The following is a 23963-nucleotide window of genomic DNA, read 5'->3' as shown; positions in this document are numbered from 1 at the left end:
GTGACACAGGCCCACACTCAATCGCTGCTGACAAGAGGAAAACATGCTGACAGGCACCGGGAACAAGTTGGAACACAGATTTGCACTTCAAGCAGCCGTCCAAGGAGGTATCGTGCAAGGCCACCGCGCGGCAAGGGGCGAGCTCAGTTGGGGCAGGGTGGAGGGGTTGAGATGGGGGTGGTGGTGGGGGGTGGGGGGTATTCTCAGTCAGCCTCCTTCTACTGTCTGACTGTCTAGCTCTCTACCACAAATGCTTTTATCCTCCTATAAATTATTCACCTCTGGATACACCAAAGGAAACTCGGCTGCACTGATTGTGGCTGAGGGGAAATTCATAAAACCTTCGGCCCAGTCTGCATCCACTGTAGCTGCCTGACCACCAGTCACCACCCCTGCAACTGTATGCAAACCTTACAGTACTTGTGCCATATATTTGTATGTGAAGCATATGCATGGGATTATACATGATACTGTGACATCACTGACCCTTTCTTTTGCAAATTAACATTCAGGGAAATTTTGTGTCATATATATATTTGATAGGAAATGATCATATCCATCGTTTTTAATTGACTTATTAGGTTTCTGATTGATTATCTCTTTGCCTGCAAAGAAAACAAGAGTCTCCTCTCATCAGTCAGTACAGATGGCCAGTCAGAAATTAAGGAAGACATCAACTGTCTCTTGAAAGAACATGAATCAATATATTTTGACAAGGATCAAATGTGCTTGAGATGAACCTTTTGGCCCTCGCAAAACAGTCTTTCTACTCATGTCAAACCTCTTTATTTTTGTTTGTCTCCATTTAATGACCAGATATCCAATGACTCATGATTTTTGAGATCACTTTTAGGAAAAATAATTTGATATTCATCTGCTTTAACTCAGATACCAAACGTATTTAACAGTATCTTCATTTGACATTCTACATTTAACCTTTAAAGAACAGTTATATACCAGATATATTTCAACATGTATGTCTGGCACAATAGGCTTAACAGTTTTCATTCCAGCTTTTGTTGTCGAAACCAGGCCTTGGGACATTATGTGACGTCACACTCCTTGTTGATGTGCTTGAGAAAATACTAGCCTACTTTTTTTTTTTTCAATTACACATACCGCCACATATGTGTACATTAATTTATTTTTTTTCCTTATGTAGGCAATTCAGTCCATAATGACTGGGGAATTCAGGTTAATATGTTGACAAGGTTTAACAACAGCGGGTCATGTTGCACAACACGCATGGCTGGCTCCGTTCACTTCAGCAGCTGACAGGTCCTAATCATGCGCTGCCCTAAAGGCACTGGGGCAGAGAGGGTTTTAATCACTGAATTATAGACCAGCGCGAGGCTTCAAATTGAGACGTAATTAAAGTCAAAGTTGCAATAATTGTTTCAGCTAATTGGGCAGACAAGTGCGTTATGGCGCGATTACATTATCTGCTGTAATTACCTGAGTCAGATGATTTTTCTGGTGGAAGAAGGAATAGTGTGTGTGTTTTTAAATTGACAGTGGTGTTGATCGTGCATGAAAAAAATATGTTATAAATAAAAGAATTAAAAAGGGAGGGGATCATTCCAGCCTGTCAGAGCTGATGGCTACGTTTTTATTTTGGCTTCTATTGTGCCAAAAATGCACAAGAAAGCCCCCAAACATGTAATATTTTCCCGTTTAAAATAATTATAATTTTATTATAATTTTCCATCATTGTCTATCAATTCAAGCCAGGCGCTGCCATCACACAGCCTACTGTATCAATGAACAGGCTGAGCATCATCACCAGCATCAGTGTGTCATTTACAGTAAGGAAATGAATAATGTAGCCAACAATATGCCCGGTCTTGACATCCTCGGTAGCGATGCCGCACCTTCGGCAACATCATTATTTCCTATTAATTACTCGCCAACCAAATGCCTTTAGAACCGGGGCTGCAGTAGGTGTGACGGGGGAGCTGGTCAGGGAGCAGCTGCCCTGCATCCCGCCGGGCTCAGGCTGACCTCCCTTTTTTTTTTTTTTTTTTTTTTTTTTTTTACATCACTGAACTGGAGGCTTGACAAGCCGTACAAGCAGAGGTTTTGATTTGGATGAGGGGAGAAATGTAGAATATGAGCCAGAAATGACGAGTCAGGCAGGATTTCGGGTGCAGCCAAAGAATAAAATTGTATTAAAAAAAAAGAAGAAGAAGAAAAAAAAAAGAAAATCCATATCTTAACGTGTGTGTGTTTGGGTGAAAGTGTCTGCACTGATCCATCATGTCACACCCGGACCGCTGAAGCCGCTCTCCCCCCTTAAATATGGCCCTCCATCGACACTGATTCAGTCAGATTTTGTCCATCTTTGTGCCTCGTCGCCTGCTCAACAACAAAGATGAACGTGTGCTTTGAAATCCCGCAATCATTCACACAGAAAGTGAATATTTACGGTTGTGATTGTATCCCAGTAGTCACTTAGAGAGGTGTGAAACGGCTCTATGGGATTAAAAAGTGTTTACTAACCACTGGGTTGCTCTCTTGAAAACAGGCCCATGAGCTCTATGTGCTGGTGTTACTGTGCAGTTTGGCCGTCGGACGGCAGGGGGCGCTGCTCATTTCGTTCTGAGAGCCAAGAGAAGAAACACATCAACTGGCAAACACAAAGTGGTTACATTGAATCTGAACAAACAATATAATAATATAAAAAAACGATAAAATAATAGTAGGAAATGTCAGCAGTAATTTTACATTTTTTTTGCCTAAATTGTTGGGTTTTTTTTCCTTTGGTCTTCTGCACCTACTCAAGCTGAGCCATCCCTGTTCAGTTTATTTGGATGTTTTTAGATATTACTGATATAATATTGCTAGAATGATCTGTACTTCGCAGGCCTTTTGCAGACAGACTGGATTTTCCTCCTTTTGCAGGCTGAAGGACAGTGAGCTCCAATCAAGCTGCCTTTAAGGCCCTTTTTGTGTCTCATTCCTCTCTATTAGTGGCTACTGAGAGCTCACATCCCGCCTTATTGCTCTCAGGACGCACAAGTCTGCAGGAGCTGCACAGATTGTTTCACCATCACATCAGTAATCATACACGTCTCACAACAACAACAACAACAACAACAACAACAACAACAACAACAACAAGAAAAAACAATCTTCTTTGCCTTTTGTCGCATTTGAGGGAGAAATTTAATTACAACCGCGGGTGTATGCAAGGCATCGGGAAAAAAAAAATACCAGGCGACAAATGAATATACAGAGCAAATGACAAAACATGAGGGGGGATAACTGACAGATGAAAAGACAGAGGATGTGCAGCTAACAGGCAAAACGCGCCGGTACAAAGCCGCACACACCTTTGAGAGCAGAGTTTGTTTTATTGCACTTCTCCCGGGTTGCATCTCCTGTCGATTTGCAGAAAAAGAAGGGGGGATAAGCGAACATGCCCTGTTTAAGAAACAAACATGCAGATTAGATGGGATTCTGACAACACACAGCTCAGTCTTCATGTCCCACAGCTCATATCTCAACAATGAAAAAAAGGGGGTTGAAAAATCCACTCAGCGCCGTTGACAACACTTACCGTCACTCTGCAAAAAGTAAATGCAAATAATGAGGTGGCATCTGGAAATAAATAGAAGAAGTTAAGACAGACTGATAACAACCCTGGTCCGCTCAAGACCCAAAGGGCGGCACTAAAAATCTTTATTTAGACCTTTCAAGGGTATAGACACACATCTGAAAAAAAATCTATAATGCGATAAACATGAATTTGATGGATTTGGCACACAAAAATAAATATTTTTTATTTTATTTGTAAAATGGAAATTAAACCCCAAAAAGCCTCTCTTCATACATCCTGACGCGCATTGGATTTGGGCGTCGCCAGCAGGAAGCTTCTCTAAAGAAGAAAAAAAATACCAGACCTCACACATGTGTAACATTTACTTCAAGTGCAGGGAGCTGTCACCTGTTATGTGGTACCAGGCTACATGTCACCAGCAACACTCACTCACTCACTCACTCACTCACTCACTCGCTCACTCGCTCACTCACTCACTCACTAGCTCACTCACTCACTCACTCACCTTCCAGGATGACAGTCAGAGCAGGCCTGCAGCAGCTAAACACGCTCAGACCTACATGACCTTCTTATAGTAGCAGGAGCGACTCTTCAGGCCGGTAGAAATCATATTGTGACGATTATGACAATGTGAGATTATTATGAGTCAGTGTTTTAATGGAAACATGTAAATTAATGTCATTTATATGGGTTTTTTTGTGTGTAATCACAAGCTAGAGGGGATTTAATTCACCTTTAGAATTTTTTAAACATATTAATATGACACCGGAAGCTCATATTTCTGTTTTTTGGAGGAGAAAAAAAAAACATTTATACAGAAATTCAAATGCAGATTATTTCTGTCATGCTATACGGTCATATGTTCAAAAGTCACATTTACAATAGGCAAATATCCGTCCTGTGTTGTGTGTGTTGGTTAATTTCGGAGGTCACCTTTGACCATTAAATCCCTTACAAACAGAATCAAACACATAAATAAGTAAATATATTTATTTATAAATAAATATAAAAACAGTCTTATGAGAAATAATAAATAAATAAATTCATGATAAAATACAACCAGATCTTTAATACCCACCCTACTTCTGAACATTTTCTTTTTTATTTTGCCCCCCTTCCGTATAGAATTTAAAAGGTCACGTGACGCTCGGTCACGAGGTTTAAGTTTAAATTCAGGAAATACAGGTAAATGGCGGTTGAAGGGTCGGTTGAAAGCTAAAACAAAACACGTGCACAGTAAAATACTGGTTTACAGTTGTTTCAGTCACTATTAACACATTACCTTACTGCGACATTGACCAACAGCAGGAGCTTTACCCGTGAAGACCGCGGTAGTTTGTAAAGTTAGTGCCAGAAAGTTAGCCTATGTCACAAACATGTTTGCAAATAATTGAGAAAGCGCTCGGTTTGCGCGGATGGTTGATGGGTCATGTGAACGTTGATGGGAGCTGAATGATGTCATCTCACCTGCATAAGGTAAAACATTTGTGACATTACACCATTAAGCACATGTTGGCGCCTTCAATAGGATCCCATGCTATGATATAAAACACATTGTTATGAAGGGGCTCAGTGTCTCCATGGCTTCTTCTCTCTAAACTATCAATTGTAAAGTCTTCCTACACGGCCTTCTGATTATCTAGTGGAGTGGTTCCCAACCTGGGGGCCGAGACCCCCCAAAGGGTCACAAGAGAAATCTGAAGAGTCACAAGCTGATTAATGGGAGAGGGAAGAAAAAAAAATCCCAGCACACAAAATTACATTTTTTGTGAAATACTGCATAGTTTACCCTTTTCAACTCAGTATTTGAATCTTTTATAGAAGCCCAAATCACTCTTAAGTTGAGATAATAGACATAGCTTCATTTTAAAGTCCCCCTCTACTCAAAAATGTGTTTTTCTTCTTGTTACTTCAGTTTGATGTTTGAGCTTCAATGTGCAGAATAATGTGTGTGCAGAGTTCTCTCACATTCTCACATTCATCTGCTAAAAGTAGAAAGTTTCTCTATGCTCACCTTAAATCTTTAAACACATGTACCACATGATGTGTGACATCACAAGTAGTTTGGAGCCAATCCTGGTCCAGTATGCAACTTACACAAATGTGATGTGGACACATGAAGCCTCCAGTGCGCAAACACTGAGAATTGACTTCACAGTAAAGTAGGAGACAGTTTGTGTCCAGCGGTTAAGCTTTTGACATTACAAATATTTGCATATTTATATATTTTTTCCAATGAGGGTGAGGGATATATGTTTTTAAGAATTTTTAATTTTAGTTAATTGAACTTTCTTTGTGGAAAAACCACACCAGACACAAATCATTATTCAAAGAAGAGTTTTTTTTTAATCTTAGGTCTTAAAACATGTCCAGAGAGGATACTTAAGTGGGCACACGGCAAAAAGGTTAACGCATTAAAGCATAATAAGCTCACAATCTGTGATTTTTCTAAAATAAGAATTCAGGCTTCTCTAAATTAAGAATTAGTTTTCCTGCATCTCAGTAAACCACTAATGAAGCTCCCTAAAAATTCAGAATTTCTTCCTCATAACCTGTGGACTAGTGCAAAGGCATCTTTAGTCCACACTTTAAATGCTCTTCATTTCTTCTTGCCCTATTTCCCTCTCTGTGAACTGTAACAGTACACGGTGGCAGCGTCGCCACTGGCCTAAGCGTTACAGGCTGGTGTGCATCAAATCTCATTATTCCATTCTCCTCCACTATCCAAGGTTGATCTAATCACCAGATCAACAACTGGGATGTGTGAGAGAACAAATAAGGGAGACAAAATGAACAAATGATTAGTATGCTGTGAAAAGTACAATACGTTTCTTATTTAGCATTTAGATAACTATCTATCCTGAGGAGCAAGCTTCAAAGTTGAACTCAGTTTAGGCGAGGGGGATTAATTCTCTCTACTGCATGCTTCATTGAATCTCTCATTACCAAACTTTGTCTGTATTGATGTTAGATTTGATTGAAGATTAGAGCATTTAGCAAATCTTGCTTTTCCGCATGTATCAGGCTTTTTCAGGCGCGGCACACCACTCGCTGGTCAATACCCTCACTTTTATCCAGTGTCTGCTTCATTTAAACTTAATCAACTCCATCAATGAACTGGTACAGCGAAACGTCCCCTGGAACAATAGCTTTTGTTGGATAATGCTTTGGTCTTATTCCCAACCGGGTGGCGATAAACCTAAAATTACACTATGATGAACTATTTCAATCAATATGATAATGGAAATTGGCTTGGGTGACTCTTTGCAGGGCTTAAGGAGGCAGGCTAAAGCCTATGTGACATTAATACATCTCCATGCTCTCTCCCTGCTGTTGCAACCCCCTACCTCACTTTATTGTCCCATCTTTTCAGTGACATTGACTACACCATATTGCAAAGCGCTTGGTAGTTTAATGATCTCTCTTCACCGGGGAATGCTTGTGCTGAAATGGATGCACAACCTGACGGTCTCATGCATTGTTTTCCAACTAAATTATAGGCTCTATACTTTGTTTCCTGTAGTGGCTCAGCAGGGTGTAGATCAATCATTGATGGCACTGTTGTAAAGCAGCTACAACACGACTTTTGCTGCTCATTTGGACGTTTTGTCCTTGTGAGGGATCCAGTGCCTGTTATAGGCTACAGTTCATCATATTTATACTGCTACCAAAAGACCCATTTCAGGAGCCTTAGCAAGGAAAACGCAGGCTCCCCATCTGTTGCATACTAATAAATATGCCACCTTCTGGGACAATCCAGGAGTGATCATGATGATCAACTGCCAAGTGATATGACTTACCATAAAGCTGTTTATTTGAAAAGTTTCCCCTCAGCCAATAATTGTCAAATGTATTTCGGTATCTATTATTATTTTCTGAAATGATTTATAAGACATGTCGAGTTGTTTTCCTCCACGCCTTTCAGAGTCATTTGATTATCATTTCTAAAGCCAGTGCTGGCATGCGGCATGGGATGGATGCCTTTGTGTTGTTTTACACAGAAATGAGCAGTTATTACTGGAGCTTAAAGTCACAGCTGTCTTGTATCAGTGAGTCACTGATCAAGCCAATCTTCTGTACATATTCTGTGTGCTGATGGAGTCATTGGCCACTTGGGGGCAGCAGAGACAAGTTGTGAACACAACATTGACAAATTATTACCTTTTAAATTAATATGGCACACTTCCAGCATCCAGCATTTACGTAGCAACATTATCTTTCATTTGGAGTTGTGTTTCTGGCCACAAATTTAAGTCTAATGTGAACTCTTTTGAAATCTTAGATAGTGTACAGTGAGTTTATCAGAGCTTTTTCGCTCAATACAACTACCTGCTTTGGCCAAAAACATCAGTATGAGAGTATTAAAGGGAAGGGACTTAAAGACTTAAAAACCTGTTTGAAATAGACAATCCATTACAGTAAATGTCATTTCAGATTTTTTTTTTTTTTTTTTTTGGTCATAGTTATATTGTGTGGTAACAATGAACTTTTCAAATAATCTACACTCTCAAATCTACATCTGGTGGAATGGACTTGGCAGAAATGAAATATACTATTCATATGTATGTTTTAATTAGTGTATAATCCAGTGAAAATATGAATCATTGTATTTTCGTTACCTTAAAATGAGCCCTTTATATCTACATAGGGAGCGGGTCCCCTTTCATGGAGGCCGCTGTGTTGTACCACCATGTTTCTGCAGTAGCCCAGAATGGACAAACCAAACACTGGCTCTAGAGAGGGCCTTTCACGTTTTTTCCCTGCATTTTTCATGTTTTTTGCGAGTTTCGCAGCCACCGTAGTTCTCCTTCATGCTTGGGACGCTTGGGAGGGGTATTCATGTGGTTGCAATCTGCAACCTCACCACTAGATACCACTAAATCTTACACACTGGTCCTTTAACTGTAAAGTATATATTATAGTAAAACCTGCAAAAACACTGGTACTGCCCTTTTTTAAGGTAGTCTCCACTAAAAAGATGAAGGTGCTATGTGCCTGAGAACTGAGATTACCTTCAGATTAAGTGCTACACACATTGGCTCACATCTTTCAGCAACCTTTGAAGTTTTGTGAACAATCTGATATGCATTTTTTACATAAGCAAAGTATAAACAATGACATTTGATAAGAATCCCTTAAATGTGGTAATTAAATTAAATTAAATTGTGACCAATGTCTGTACTGTGTGATAAAGTTGAAAAATGCAATTTCTTATTTCTTATGGCCCACATCCAGTATATATCAGTATACTGATATATCTGTGATAAGCTACGTAAAATTGGCCAATAATGTTTCCCATTCCAATATATTGGTCAGGTTCTACTATAGAGAACATCATCCTCAATGTTGCCAAGATTTCTTGACAAGAAATTGAAATTTACACCTCATTCATTTTTACATTTCTGTTTGCATACGGATTCAATAAAAGACATAACTTTGTTTTAATTAGCACACTTTAGAAGTGGTGGGCATATTTTTGAACTTTGGACAGAGCCAGGCTGACTGTTTTCTTCTGCTTCCAGTCTTTATGTTAAGCTAGGCTAATCACCTCCTTGCTCCAGCTCCGTTTTAACATACAGACATGAGAGTGGTATCAATCTTCTCATCTTACTCTTAGCAAGAGACCAAATAAGCTTATTTCCCAAAACTATTCCTTTTAAGGATTTGCTATTGAGTGGTGTGCGCAGGTTGTCATTTCATAGATTAGTCACTGTCTGAAGGTGCTGATGAGTGACATAAGTTGCTGTAGTATGTGATTGAAATGAAAATAATCATCCCGTTCTCACTCCCAACTTGTCAAATACCGATGCTTTGTCACACCCGTCGGTGTCACTTTTTAAGATACTTCCATTTGAAATACATTATATAGATTAAATTTCATGAAATGCCGTGATACTACATGTTGAAAAATTGATCTAATAATGACACAGATGGGTTTACATCCGAGTAAGTTGAAAGCCCAGTGCGTCTCATACAGACGCTAAAGGGTGCCTTGTGCGTCAGTATCAGATGCCGAGGGTCGTGTCAAAGCGTCGGTATTTGATGACCTGGGAATGAGAACGGGTTTAAATAATACCACTAAATAACATTTATATTATTGACCAATCTATCAATCACAAAAAATCATTTAGTCTACAAAATATCACCAAAATATTGAGGAGAAATTACCATTACAGGTTCTCAGAGAGCAAAGTTCAATTTACTTATTGTGTCTGACACTCAAAAGCCAAAGGCATTCAAACTACAATGAAAACAGAGAAAAGCAGAAAATCCTCCCCTTTGAGAAGCTGGAACCACAGAATGACACTTTTGTTTTGTGAATGACTTAAATCATTAATCGGTCATCATATTGGTTTTCGGTTAATTTCTGTCGACACCACTACTCTGTGCGTCATGTTAGAGTCTTTATCCTCCTCTTTTAATGCTAACTTTGAAGTCTTTAATCAACAATTTATTCGCAGTCTAATTAGAGTTAGTTTTCCTGGAGGATAATTCATGACGGGGATGGATACTCCCTGCCTCTCTAACCTCTCACCTCCTGCAGCAGCCAGCGTCTATTAGTCTGTCCTGCATCTTAACTGACTGAAGTTGCTTCCATGTCGCCATCCAGCTAACATGAAACACCAGATGTGTCATTTGACACTTTTGAATATGTTGTTTGCCTTTGTTTCCATGTTTTACTCCCAGTGCTGGAAATGATTTGAGAGGACAGACATGCACAACAGATACAGCACCTTGAACATCAAAGACCCGCACCGCAACATTAGTAACACTGTGTGTGTCTGTGTTTCTGCTGTAACTCTGCACACGCTCACACACACCCGTGAGCGCTGTTGTGAGTTTGCGTGCACGTCTTTGTGCCTGCCATAGGAAAGCATCCGAGACAGCCCAGAATATAAAAATTTACAGGCCTTTTTCCTGCTTTGTCTGTCTTCTTTCCCATTCTCTTAGGTGAATGGGGCCTGAGTGATAGACCCAGAACCTTTCATCTCACCCAGTGAGTGTAAATAGCTGTCATGTTTGATTGACGGTCTGACGTGCACATGTGATTCCCTGGAAGAGAGGAAGAAATACAGTCAGAACATAGTGCATGATGGTTATCAAACCAAAGACATAATGAATGAGTAATTACACAAAAAATCAACAGTGTTCTACATTTCCTCATATGAGAGTTCATGCAGAGAAATTTGCATAAATTCCAAAACAGCTACTGTGTCACATTATTGGCTTTAAATCTTATCATAGTATTACAAATTTTAGAATTTCATAGTCACTAAACAGAGTAGTTTCAAAAACCCCTGCTCTGCCTGAATCTTAAAAAAAAAAATAAAAAAAATAAAATAAAATAAAATCATTACTCTCTTTTAAAAAGAAACAATCACCCAATCATGTTTCAGTGTGTGTCTACAAAGCATGTCACAGCCTGTAGAGCCCATGGAGCACAATGACGCTCAGTTACATATTATAATTGCGAACTCTTATTCAGTATGTACCCTGTAATACCAAGAAGATTTACGAATTTACATGAAATTGTTTCTTTTACACATTTAACTTGAAATTAGTGATGACTCTATTACTGATGCTATATATTATTTCTATGAATAAACATGTAAGGCACACACAATTCCAAACTCTGTGCTGCATATACAAGTACAGAACTGTAAATGTGTTCTCAATCAGCGGAGTTGTATTAAATTACATGTAGCATTCAGCTGAGTTGTTGTTAGGTAGTTCATCAGATAAATTGCATAGGAACCATTACTCAGTACATTGTTGACCAGTTTTAGAAGGATAGAGTCATTGCACAAGTTGACATACTGTACACTTAAAGCTGCACTAATCCATATTTTTATATGGATCAAATGACTACATGTCACTCATGGTGACAAACCCACATATTACAACCTGTCTCTGCAGGTCAGTTCAGTGTTTTACTTTTACAGCCCGCAACTTTACCATTTTGGTTCCGTCTCACAGCTTTCATCAACATAATTTCCCATTGTAAACCCACTGTACAACACATGCCCAGCACCAAACAACCGACAAAAAATGTTAGCAAGTAGCTTGTTTGTGTAGTGGAGCATTTAGCAGCTAAGAGCCAGATCTTTCCCTCAAACTAAGCTAAAAGGGAAGTGATTGTTGGACATTTGTCAGGTAGACAGAAACTTGACTCAACAAGACTAAAAGTGTACAGCTGTGGAAGCGGCTCTATGAAGATGTACTTGGGCACTGCGATGCTCAGAGTTAAATGTTAACATTAGCATGCTAACACGTTCACAATGCTGTTGCTAAGCAAGCATAATATTTATCATTCATTCGTTCACTTATCGTTCACCATCTTTGTTCAGCGTGTTAACATGCTACGATATGCTAATTAGCACTAAATAGCTGAGGCTAATGAGAATGTCCCGAGTTTTGTAAATATTTAGACTCAAAGTCTCAGATAAAATTAAATTTAGATGATGGTGCTAGTTGAAAAGTTAGGGGAAACCAAAGTCATTAAAATTAATCCTGTGGGAGAAATAGATGTCGGAAAATTATTTCATGGCATTCCATCTAATAGTTGATGAGACTGAAAAACACAAATGTCAGACACTGCATTGTTGTACAATTGGGGCCTGTGTATGAAAAGCACTATGAATACTACTACACTATTCAGCAGATACAGATGTGGACACTCTCAAACACAGTTTATTGTGTTCTCAAACACAGTTTATTGTGTTTGAGAAGCTGAAAGTCAACACTTGAACCCTATAGACACTGTTTCATCAAAAGTACAATACAAATACAACGTGTCACTGTCCAAATACCTATAGACAGCACTCTATACACTATTATACTACCCTATTTTTGATTTATAGAGTTAATGCATTGTTTTAGTATACATTATGCACTAAGCATTGTGATGGCTGTGTGGCTTGACACATATTTCTTTGTTTGGCCTCAGAATGATGATGCTGACGTATTTTACAATGGGCTTTTGCTTTGATTTAGTACACAAAAAAGCATATCACTCTCATCTGCACTCCAATGGGCTGGAACTGGCGAGAAAGAAACAATTTAACTAAAGAGAATATATGCATCAAATGAAAAGCAGATGAAAAAATATGCAATTATGTTCCTGATTGGGTTAAGTATTTCTCTGCCAGCACATGCCAGCTACCACTAGAACCTGTCCCAAATGGGCGGCTTCCAGGCCTGGGCGAGGCCCCAGAAAACGTCACATCAGAACGGTGCCATCTCCCGCTACATCTCCTTTTCCTCAGATCCACGGCCAGTGCGTCCCCCTCGTTCCCCTCTTCTCTTTGCTCCGCTCAGCCCCACTCTGCGTCCCAGATAATGGAGCTCAGCTTCTGCCAGAGGGTCCATGGCTGCCCGGGAGTAATGACCTGAGGGGGTACTTTGTGACAACCAGGGTATAATAATGCCTCCAGCCACGGACAAAGCAGACCCTAGGGGTCAATTTTTAAATACTTTTATGTTTTTCACCGAGGGTAAGAGTCATTTGTTTTTATTGCAGGCCATACTACATTTACACTGCAGAAACAACACATTTATTCCAAACAACAAGGGATATGAAGTGTGGTTAATGTTGTGTATTTTACCAAAATGCGGCTAAGTTTTCATAGGACCGTGCTAGAGCTGACCTATCGCTTTTGATGAAACATCTTCCACTTTTCAACAGAATTTATCCGGCAAATGTCTTTAGGCCGTAGTCCCTCAGATCAAAATTGTGTTATTGAGGCACACAAGGGAGTATGGAATCACCTGTGAATGAAAGGCTTCTCCTAATAGGTTAATTGTAACAAAAGCACAGGGTCTTGCCCCATTGAACAAAAGAGGATTGTGGAACACAGGCCTGTGGAAATGATGTCAAGCAATGTGCTGCCTGCTCTCCCCTGCAGGGCCAGAGTTTGTCTGTCAGCAGTTAAATGCTTACCTCCTACCCCTCCCCTAACACTCAACAATCAATTTACCTCCTCGGGGTCTATGAACCCAAAGATTTGACCTTGCAGACTCTAGCTTTGTTTCCCCCCTCATCTCTCACACCTCAAAGAGTACTTATTAGAACACGGAGCATAGGTATTTTGAAATTGTTTTTTTATACACAAAGAGCACATAGAGTCAAATGTTTCTGTGCCCAGAACCACAGGAATTCATTTGGTGAATCCGAAATTTGTCTGTTTTGTGATCAACAATAAACGCAGTAGCACTGTTACAATGTGCCCAATTTAATTCCTGTTTCAGACTAAATAAGCGGTTTTGCTGAATATTATCAGGTGCTTAAAGGAATGTTTAGACTGGCTCTGTCCTGCACATAACACCATGTAAAACCACAACTTTTTGTTTTTACACTTCTGTTTTTGTATGGATTAAACCAAGATATAACATGTTAATTAGTGAGCTGCTGTTGTTGGATTTTGTTGCCTCTGAACAGAGCCAGGCTAGCTGTGTCCCGCTGTTTGCACTCCTTATGCTAAGCTCAATTAGCTGGCTCCTGCTTCATATTTTTATATATGTATTAATCTCTTCATCTAACATTTGGCTGGAAATCAAATAAGCATATTTGGCAAACTATTTCTTCAAGAGGGAATATAATGGTAGCAAATCACAGCATACACTTTTGTTTTGGCAGGTTATGCTGGCCAGTGGAAACCGTTCATGAAAGATGTCACTACGAAGGCTGAATGAGTCATACTCCGTTGTCTGCTATCTAGGTATATATATGAGGTATACAGTAGAGTTAACAGGAAAACAAAGGCTAACAAAGTTAATAATGAATGACTGTGATATAGGTAATGATGTTGTAATCAGAAATGCATGAATGGCATTTCACTGACAAATAAATTTATCAAAACTGAATAGCAGTTTTTAATGTTTTGTACATTTTACTCCTGGTTTACTTTCATGTTGATGGGTACACAGCCCAGAGATGTCTCTGCGTCAATCAAACACTTCAAATCCCAAGATATATTCATTCCCCCTCCGATTAGAACAGTAACCAATGGAGAGAGTCAACACTCAGAAAGGTGCTAGCTAATTGGGAATACTGAGAATAAAAAAAAGAGGAAAAGCAGCAACTTTTTCTCTTATGTGATATTTATTGAAACTGCTGATGGTTCTGCCACAAAGCTTTCTTCGGGGTGTACGAGGACAGCTTTGAAGTGAAGTATCATCTCTTTTGAAAGATAGATAATCTTATGGCGTTTTTGCTTTTCAGTTTATAGTAGAGAGGTACACAGAATTCACAAGACTATTACTACTGTACAGAAGTTGGCTCCAAATGAAGCACTAAAGCTCCCACATAGACTGACTGTTTTGACTTGTCTTATGCTGTATTATGTTCCCATTCAAATGCATTTAAATGGAATTAACATGAGTTGTGAAAAGAGGGATGCAAAATGGCTAACACAGAAAGTCTGCCAATTGCAGCTGTGAGATCCATCCAGTAAAATAGTGGATAGTTCAATCTCTTAGGAATAGTTAAAAGTTAGATGAAAAGATTGATCTGTGTGTGTGTGTGTGTGTGTGTGTGTATATATATATATATATATATATATATATATATATATGTAACCTTTGGACAAAGCCAAGCTTCCTGTTTTCCTGTGTTTCATGTCTTTATGCTAAGCTAAGCTAACCAGTTGCTAGCAGTAGCTTCATATTTAGCGTACAGCCAGGACAATGTTATTGATCTTTTCGTGTAACTCTGGGCAAGAAAGTGGATACGTGTGTTTCCCTAAATGTTGTTCTATTCCCTTAATGTTGCTTATTTAATCATTATGTTCATGTAGGTTGTTTATTACAAAATGTTTTAACCAAACTATTGTTCAATCAGTAGCTAATAGCCTATCAATTGCTTATAGTAAAAACAAATTAAATACATGTCATCATTTTTTTTTCTCAACTACACTTTCTCTGCTCCTGAAAATTAGCATGCAAGCATAATGAACAATTTCCATTATACAAGTTGATGTGTAAAAGCTCAGTGTTTAAGTCGAAAACAGACACTTTTGAGGTCGTCCTCTGTTATTTGTGCCGAGGCTCGGCTTGTTTTTCACCGCTGCGTTAACCATTAGAACACCATATAGTTTGTGCTGGTGGAATTTTTTATTTGCTGAGGGGAAGACAGAGTGGTTGAGGATGTATACATGTGGGGGAAGAGCTGCAGTAATAGAACTCAGCTGGAGTAGGTTACTTGAGGGAATGCTTCAGGAGCGGGAACGGAGCCAAAAGAGCGAGGAAACATACTTCACTTTATTGATTTTGTCGATCGTCTTAAATGAGGGGCACTCCAGGCCAAGGGCTCACCTCTGCATTTTCTCTCTGTGTGCCTGTGCTGTTCGATAGACAACAAGCAGTAGTTACAGGCACTGGGAGAGATGTTTGTGTTTATGTGTGGGAAAGGCGTGTAATGTATGTGTGATTCCACTGTAGCGAAATTCTAACTCAAGTTTACTTATGATTTCTTAAAGACTTGAATATCAGCCTTCTGTCATTATCTTACACTATTCATGAGGTATTATACACTGCCTCTTGTGTCTGTGGCATAAACGAGCCTATTGTTTGAGTCGCATGCATCATCGTCCAGAAAGGACACCGCCCCCAACACAGATCATGACCTTTTGCTTTACACTAGAGATACACGCTATTGTTGCCACTTATTCATCAGCTGTGACTTGGTTATGAATGGCTTTTAAGGCAAATATTGATTAAGTCAAGTGTAACATCACTTGGCTTAAAGCAAATGTCCATAAGCAATTACAGCTTGTAGTCTGTGTTTTCCATGTTTGCGTTAGCTGACAAACTCATTTGTTTTATATTCCCATATGTCCTGTCAGGTGGGACAGGATTTCTTTTTGTACAGTCAGCATCAATAGTTATTCAATATCCATTACCCTGAAGTTTTTACCTTTTGACCCTCAATACATGTACACAACAAGACCCTACTTAAGAGGAAAAGGATTTTTGTTGAGCAACAAGACTATGTGATCACATTCAGAGTGGATGATAAAGGAAAAATCCTGTGTCACTGTATATGTAATTTTATATTTCAATATATATTGTGATATAGAACACTTTTTTTGGAAATGTAATTGGAAAGCAAAATAAGCACAGGAGAATTAAAGCGCCCCTCCACTCAAAAATGTATTTTGCTTGTACTTCACTTCGATGTTTGAGCCTCACTGTGCAGAGTTTGACACTAGAAGGTTGTTTTCACACTCATCACAACTAGTTTGAAAACCAATAGTGGTCGAGTAGACAGCTTATATAAGTGAGTGGACTTCTCGGTGAACTAGAAGTCATCTTGTGTCCAACAGTTAAACTTTCGAAATCAAAATATTTTTTATAGATTCTGGATTTTTCAATGAGGCAGAAGGAGTAGATGTAATTTTTTTTAATGAAGTAATTGAACTTGAATTCAAAGCAGAGTATTTTAAATTTGTTAAAACATGTCTGGAGGAATCTTTAAATACAGAACATCTCAGTATTCTTTACCCATTGCTGCAAAAATCCCATAAATCCAACTGTAATAATTCTGAAATATAATAAAAATTCTCTTAACAGCTGACAAATTTCTATCATCTTGCAATATACATGTATATCATCATATTGATCAACTGATTATTTGATTAAACAATCAACCAAAAAGTAATCAACTATTTTGAGAGTTGATTAATTGTTTAGCTAATTCTTTAGACAACAATTGCTCCACTTCTTAATTGTGAGGATTTGCTACTTTTCTTTGTCTTATGTGATAATGAATTGTAAATCTGTAGGGTTTGAAATGTTGTTTGGACAAAAAAAGCATTTTGATGACGATGATCATGTTGGGCTTTAGCACAATATACCCACCACAATAATATATTGTGGGGGCCACTTATTACCTTACATTTTATACAGCAAACGCAAAATGCATCCAGCAAACTGTAGGTTAATCAATAATGAAAATAATCTCTAGTCTTTCCGTAAGTTGCTGCAATTACTAAGCACTCACTGTTTGGAAGTCTCAAAAGAACAACACTGTCTTTTTCTGGTCTTCGTGATTTGGGTTTTACCTTCCCTTGTTCCTGATGTTTTTTCTTAGATTTTACTGTATTTATATACTTGTGGATGCTTTGCATTATCTTCCTAACAGCAGGCTTAACCTGCCTTTATGTGATCTGAATGTTGTTTTTCAACGTTATCCAGTATGATTTTACTCTGACAACATCAGTTTAGCTGTGTTGAAGGATGTGTTTTGCAGGATCTTTTCCCCTTGCATCCCCATGCATGTCCTGCAAATCATCTTCATTTGTGTCCCTGTTATAAAGCATTAAAGCTTCCTTATCTTTTGTCCCTTTCATTTCATTACACAAAATCCCAGAGAAACCACTGGGTGGGATCAGTTAGTTCCAGCCACCTCAGTGGTTTTCCTGTTCTTTATTAAAGTGTAATCAAACATCGGTTTAAGTGGAAAATAAATATCCAGATCTAATAAGCTGCTCAGCCGGATCATGTAAATGCAAATTTTCAAGCTGGTACCCATCCGTCCCACCGAGGGGAGAACAAGCCACAGCAATCGCCTCCTCCACCCGCGATTGTAAATCAAGGAAAATAATGGCTGGATAATGACCAGTTTGCGGTCTCAAGCAGATTGAATGATAACAAACCGCGCATGTTGCACGCAGCTTTTCATTTAACATCCTATCATGGGGAAAGCCGGCGAACAGCTTGGTGTGCCTCATTAAAGGGGTTGTCGATGCCTTGTAAATTTTGCGGAGCAAGGGGTAGAAAATTCACAAGACAAACTTCCCGATAGGGGAAGACAGGGTTTATTCCCCGCCCATAGGGGCCTCCTGCGCCGATGCGGGGAGCCCGAAGATCTGAGAGGACCAGTGAGCCGCCAACTGCATTGCAGTCATCTGTTTTCTAATGTGAAGGAGTGAGAGTGTGAATGAAAAGAGAAGAAAACCCACTTAGACAAGCGCTAAATAATAGACATATAAATTGCTTCGTTTTCTTGTTTTGGGAGATGCTGATTTAGCTGCTAATTGGTGACAGAAACTGTCAAATGGGTGGCAGATAGTGATTGTGGTGGCTTCTGTCAGGATTAGGTGAGAGGGAGAAAAAAAAAAAAGAGCTTTCTTCTAGTGAAGGCAAAGACAATATGACGGCAGTCCCCTCCCTTCCCTTGTCTGATATTTACCCAAAACACATTAAACAGATAAAGAAGAGAACAGAAACAATAAGCTCGGGATTATGGACCCTGTCTCTTGCCTTCGTCTCGTGCTCTCATGTCTTCTCTTTTTTCTCTCCTCTAAGCTGTCTCTGTGATTGATTAACGTGTTTGTTTGAAGAAATTTTGAATGTTTGCTCGCACGATAAAACACACAGGCGGCGAATACATGCAGGATGCACACAGGCACGAGCGCTCGCACGCACAAAGACAATGAACTCACTGTGAGCAGAGAGACAGCGAAAGAGACGGATAAAGACTGACTGAGTGATCTCTCGAGGGCATCTTCCTCTAACCCTGCCTTGACTCTCCTCCCTTTTCTCTGGAGCATTAAAATGAACAGTAATTAGGCTTTGATACTCTGGCAAATGAACAGTAATTAGAGTGTGCTACTGTGGATCCTCTGCCTGGGCTGCTCATTGAATATTCACACCATTATTGAACGTTAAGATTAGCTTGCCGCCGTCATGCACAAACAGTGTGGCATGGCAACGGCCCTTTGCAGATGGTGTTAGGGGGATGGTGGAGGCTCTGTGTGTGTATGTGTGTGTGTGTGTGTATGTGTGTGTGTGCGTGCGTGTGTGTGTGTAGACAGGTCGCCCAAGCCCGGCGGACCCTCAGAGGGGATTTTCTGGTTATTAGATCCTTGCCAGATCATGGGCCAATTATAAAGAAAACTGTCAGTCAAGGCAAAGTGGCTATGTGATTAGCGGAAAAGGACAAAATCAGGTGAGGAGTGTGAATCTTTCTGGAGGCAGCTTTGATTTGCTAATAAGAGGGAGAGGGAAAGGACCGGGGCAGGGTCCCCAGCTGTAGTCCTGCTTTGCTCTCTTCATTTTCACTGTGACCTTCTTAGCACTGCCGGTCTAATCTGCGCTGCAGAGGAGACATAAAGAATGGCTCTCGAGGGGTTTTCTGGGTCCAGGCTCTGAATGAGGCACAAGGGGGTTAGCCACCAAAAATGAGAGCAGTACCCTCTACTCACAACCAGAGGGACATGAGTAATCAAATAGTTCCTTCAGTGCGACAGGGGCCAAATACTGCTTAATTACCCTAATAGTTTTTAAAGACTTTTTACTCCTGATAGAAAAAGGGGGGGAAAAAAACACTTAAAGCTATGTCACAGAGAGAAGGAGGAGTGAAAGGATAAGAGGAGGGAGGGAGAATCACTTGTCTCAGAGAGCATCCTCGGCAGACAGAAGCTCCGTCCGCTCCTCTTCCTAATTTCTAAAAGCACGACAGTGTATCCTAATTTAGTGAATGGTGACCAGGGCTGACATTGAGGGGCGTGGTAGGGCCTTTTTTCTCCCTCCAGCTGTGGTTTCTGGCTGGGGAGAAGCAAACGCAGAGGGGAGACAGGCAGCACAGTGCCAGCGCTATAATGAAGCGCGGTAGACAGCAGGCCTGACAGCTCTGGCAGGTGATGCATGGGGCCCATGCTAATTCTTCAGCAAGCCAGTGATGGATCCTGAAATCTTGACCACACATCCCATTAGCCCCTGTCTGTGACAGGAGAATAAAGATATTAAAAAATCCGGGAGAAGTTGGGAGACGGGGGTGTAGGGGGATGCGGAGCGGGACGTGGACAGCCAGTCAAAGGACCTTACGCAAACCTCCAAGTCCTCTGCAATATTTTCAGCAGCAAAGTTATTGATGACTTAACCTCTGGGGTGCAGGTTATGGGTGATGGATACTGTGCATCCCCAGCATGGAACAGCAGAGGATAACAAGGTAGACAGTGAATCACCTGCCCACAGCTGATAAAAATAGAATATGACATGTTCTGTAGCATATACACTGCATTATTCCACTGTAAATTCTAAAGAGATGAGTGGACTGGGCTTTCCTGTAAATAGATTAGTTCATTGAATGGATTTTCTATGGTCTCAGCTGTTCTGTGCATCCCCACTGCCCTGGCTTTTGCATCTCAGCACTATGAATGGAAGGACTGTTTATTAGGCTGTCCCTGCCAACTCCTCTGCGACTTACCCTCCTTTCAGGAATAAAAAAGAGTAAGGAAATAAAAAGCGGGGAAGGCTGTGGAGCTCCTCAGCTATCAAACACTCAGGTGTGTTTACCATATATCTTTTATCTTCCTGTGCAGGATAAGGCTAATATTTTTGACAAGTTTTGTGTGAAATATAAATGACCCAGTCTTGATACAAATAGGAAAACCGGTAGCGAAGCGAGCCGAATCGCATCCAAGCCCCCGGAATCCTTCCTATTTCTCAGGGTTGACAAATAGCACTGAGGAAGTTCCAGGGGAAACTGAGAGGTTACTGTGACAGACAAGGAGCACAATTATCACACTATGATGAAAGAGCCATGGCGAGCGCGCGTCGCACCGTTAATTACCGTCCTTTTTCCACCAGCCTCTAATGTGAGGAAAAACACGCGATGACAAGTGTGTAAAAGAGCAAGCACTAAATTACTGTCAGAAAAAATAAACGGAGGATCGCGCGGCCCGCACAGTGATTTACGGGGGCAATTAGTCACCGCCCCACGGAGATGCTGAGGACAGCAGTGCGGCGGGAGTGTGTCAGGGAGAGAGAGTGTGAGAGACACCCCTTCGCTCCACCCACACTTCTAAAGAAATGGGATGGGAAGTAGGAGAATGTTCTCTGTGCTCTTGGCTGAGTGACCTTTGTCTGGCAGAGGGCTTTTACCCAACTTTTCACTGGTTTTAAAGAAGTTGTGCTTCAAAAATAAATGATCAAGCAAGCTACAGCGCGGCAAACATCCTACTTCAAATCAGTGCCATGTTGTCATACGTATATGTATCATAATAGAATGAAAGAAGTAACATCAATGGGCGATATGGAGCAAATTTAGGTCACCATTGCTTGTTTTATGCTGAAGTAAGTTGATTACGACATGGGTGTAAGACAAGCTAAAGCAATGTCTGTCATTACACCATCAGTAGAATACAGCCTTTCGTCTCAAGTCAGATATGTCGGCATACTTGAAATGCTAAACGTCTAAAATGAGCGGTCCCCTACTCCACCATCAAACATCAATGGACTCTAATTGTTTCTAAACGTGACACAAGTTAAGATACTTCAGTTTAAAGCCCGTCGTCACATCTCAAAAGTGACGCTTGATTTTTTTCCCCATCTTGTCTCCGCCAGCAGCTTCTTAGACAGGAGGTCGCATCCCAGTCGTCACATGTCCCTCATATTTCATGCTCTTCAATGAAATGAGCCTTTCATCACGCATTAAAATACCTGCTGTACTTTTAAGGAAGTAAAACCATTGGGAATATGCTCCAGCGGATGGAGAGTCCATTGATTTGTAATGGCTGATGACAGATAGTGTCACATCATCTTTGTTAATTTCACTCATTCTGAGTCATTGAACAAACATGGCGTGCCCGTTTTTTTTTTTTTTTTTTTTTTTTTATTCTCTGAGAGAAATTTCTGAAGTGATAGGCTATTGTTGAATAAATTTGAGGCAGGCCTTGTTAAGAAATTGTCACACCGTGTGATATCTTACAGACATGTGATGAAATAAAGTAAAGATGGAGGGGAGGGAGGCAGTGGAAAATTTATCTTAATATATCCATCACAGCCAAATAAAGACAATTATAGTCGAGCACTTTAAAGAAAACCCTCAAACACAGACACTTGACTTGCTAAGCTTTTGAAGCGTTCACTTCACTTAACGCTTGTGATTGATGCTAACATGACAAAGTGTGTTGGAGGATGTTGACATTTTAATCTGCCTTGATTTGGCTGTATACATATTTAGACTGAGCATTTGCACATGTGTTGTAGGACAATAATAAAACTGCCAGTAAGCTGAGCATTATGGGCAGTGTGATATGGAGTGGGAGGAGGGTCGGGGGTGGAGGGGAGGGGGGGGGGGTTCACATTCTCCCGGCCATACAAATCCAATAGGGGCTAGTAAGTGGGCTTGCTAGGTTGAGCCACGTTTCCAGGTCAGTGGCCTTGAGCATGCTTGGTTACAGCTGCCTTGCCCATTCTTATTGGCAAAGGTGCCATAAGACAGGGTTGCGAGGGGCCGTAAGTGGTGAGGAGGAAGCAGTGGAGAAGCTAACCAGGAGAGGACCATATGCATGTCCAGTAGACTGCCTCCCTCAGGCTCTCTTTCTCCTTCCACATCCCTCACTTCACTGCATTATCCACTCCTTTTGCAGGCCTATAAGTGCCAGGACATCAGACTTCCTCAAGCTGTCAGCCTCGTTTTTCCCCCAGAACAACACGATGTTGAGATCGGACGAGACTAAGGAAAAAAACAGCTGGTGGAGCTGGAGAGAAACCCTCGCATTCAGATCGAAAAGAGGTCTAGTCTGTTTTAGCTTCAGCTGCTGCCAATTAAAGGCATTTTTCTTTGTGGCTGTCAAGGAGCTATGTGTCACGCACCTTATTTATACCTTTACCATTCATTGTACAATGTTAGAGTCATAAACATTTCAGTTTGATGTTTCTCAAACTGTCTGGTAATTTTAAAGATGTTTAAACTGACAGTGCGCCATGACACGCTGAATATTTCTACAATGGTTTCAGTCATCCAAGTTCTGATGTTGTTCTCCTGTTCTTTATAGTCACAGAATGCATTTTTACATGGAAAGTGAACCGGCTAGGACCCACTACAGTATAACCTGAAGCAATGTGGAGATTTTTAAAGTCTGTGGACATAGAAGCATCAAATAAGCTTTGTTCAATACATGACATTGTTATGCACATTTCATTATTATGAGTAACCTTCATTCCACCACACTGGAGTGTAGCAGATCAGATAGTTAAAGCAATAGTTAGACATTTTGGGAAATGCTTTAATTCACTTTCTTGCAGAGAATCAGAAGGTCAGTACCACTCTCATGTTGGTCAATATGTAGCTGGAGCCAGGCCGGTTAGCTTAATTAAGCCTAAAGACAGGACATGGGGGAAAAAGCTGATCTGGCTCTGTCCAATGGTAAGAGAGATGTAACGTGTCAATTACTGAACTTTAAAGGTGCTGTTAGATGGATGTTGTTTCCTTTAGACAGAACCTGGCTAGCAGTTTCCCTCTGTTTCCAGTCTTTGTGCTAAGCTAAGCTAACTAGCTGCTGGCTATATAGTCTTATATTTAATGGACAAACATGATATTGGTGTCAATCTTGTCATTTAATACTCCACATGAAAGTCAATAAGCGACTTTTTTTAATGCTAGCAAGAGAGCTAA

The 23963-nt window shown here is 40.3% G+C and overlaps 1 long non-coding RNA gene across 1 annotated transcript; it reads left to right on the top strand.

Moving 5' to 3' along the window:
* The first annotated feature begins 14193 nt into the window (after nt 1-14193).
* LOC122989143 lies at nt 14194-23145 on the top strand. Its single transcript, XR_006404954.1, has 2 exons — nt 14194-14277; nt 22936-23145. It is a non-coding gene; the product is annotated as an uncharacterized LOC122989143 (long non-coding RNA).
* Nucleotides 23146-23963: the final 818 nt, after the last annotated feature.

Source organism: Thunnus albacares, chromosome 9 (genome assembly GCF_914725855.1).
Source record: "Thunnus albacares chromosome 9, fThuAlb1.1, whole genome shotgun sequence".
In the NCBI taxonomy this organism is placed as follows: Eukaryota; Metazoa; Chordata; class Actinopteri; order Scombriformes; family Scombridae; genus Thunnus; species Thunnus albacares.
This window is presented reverse-complemented; position numbering and strand designations above follow the sequence as displayed.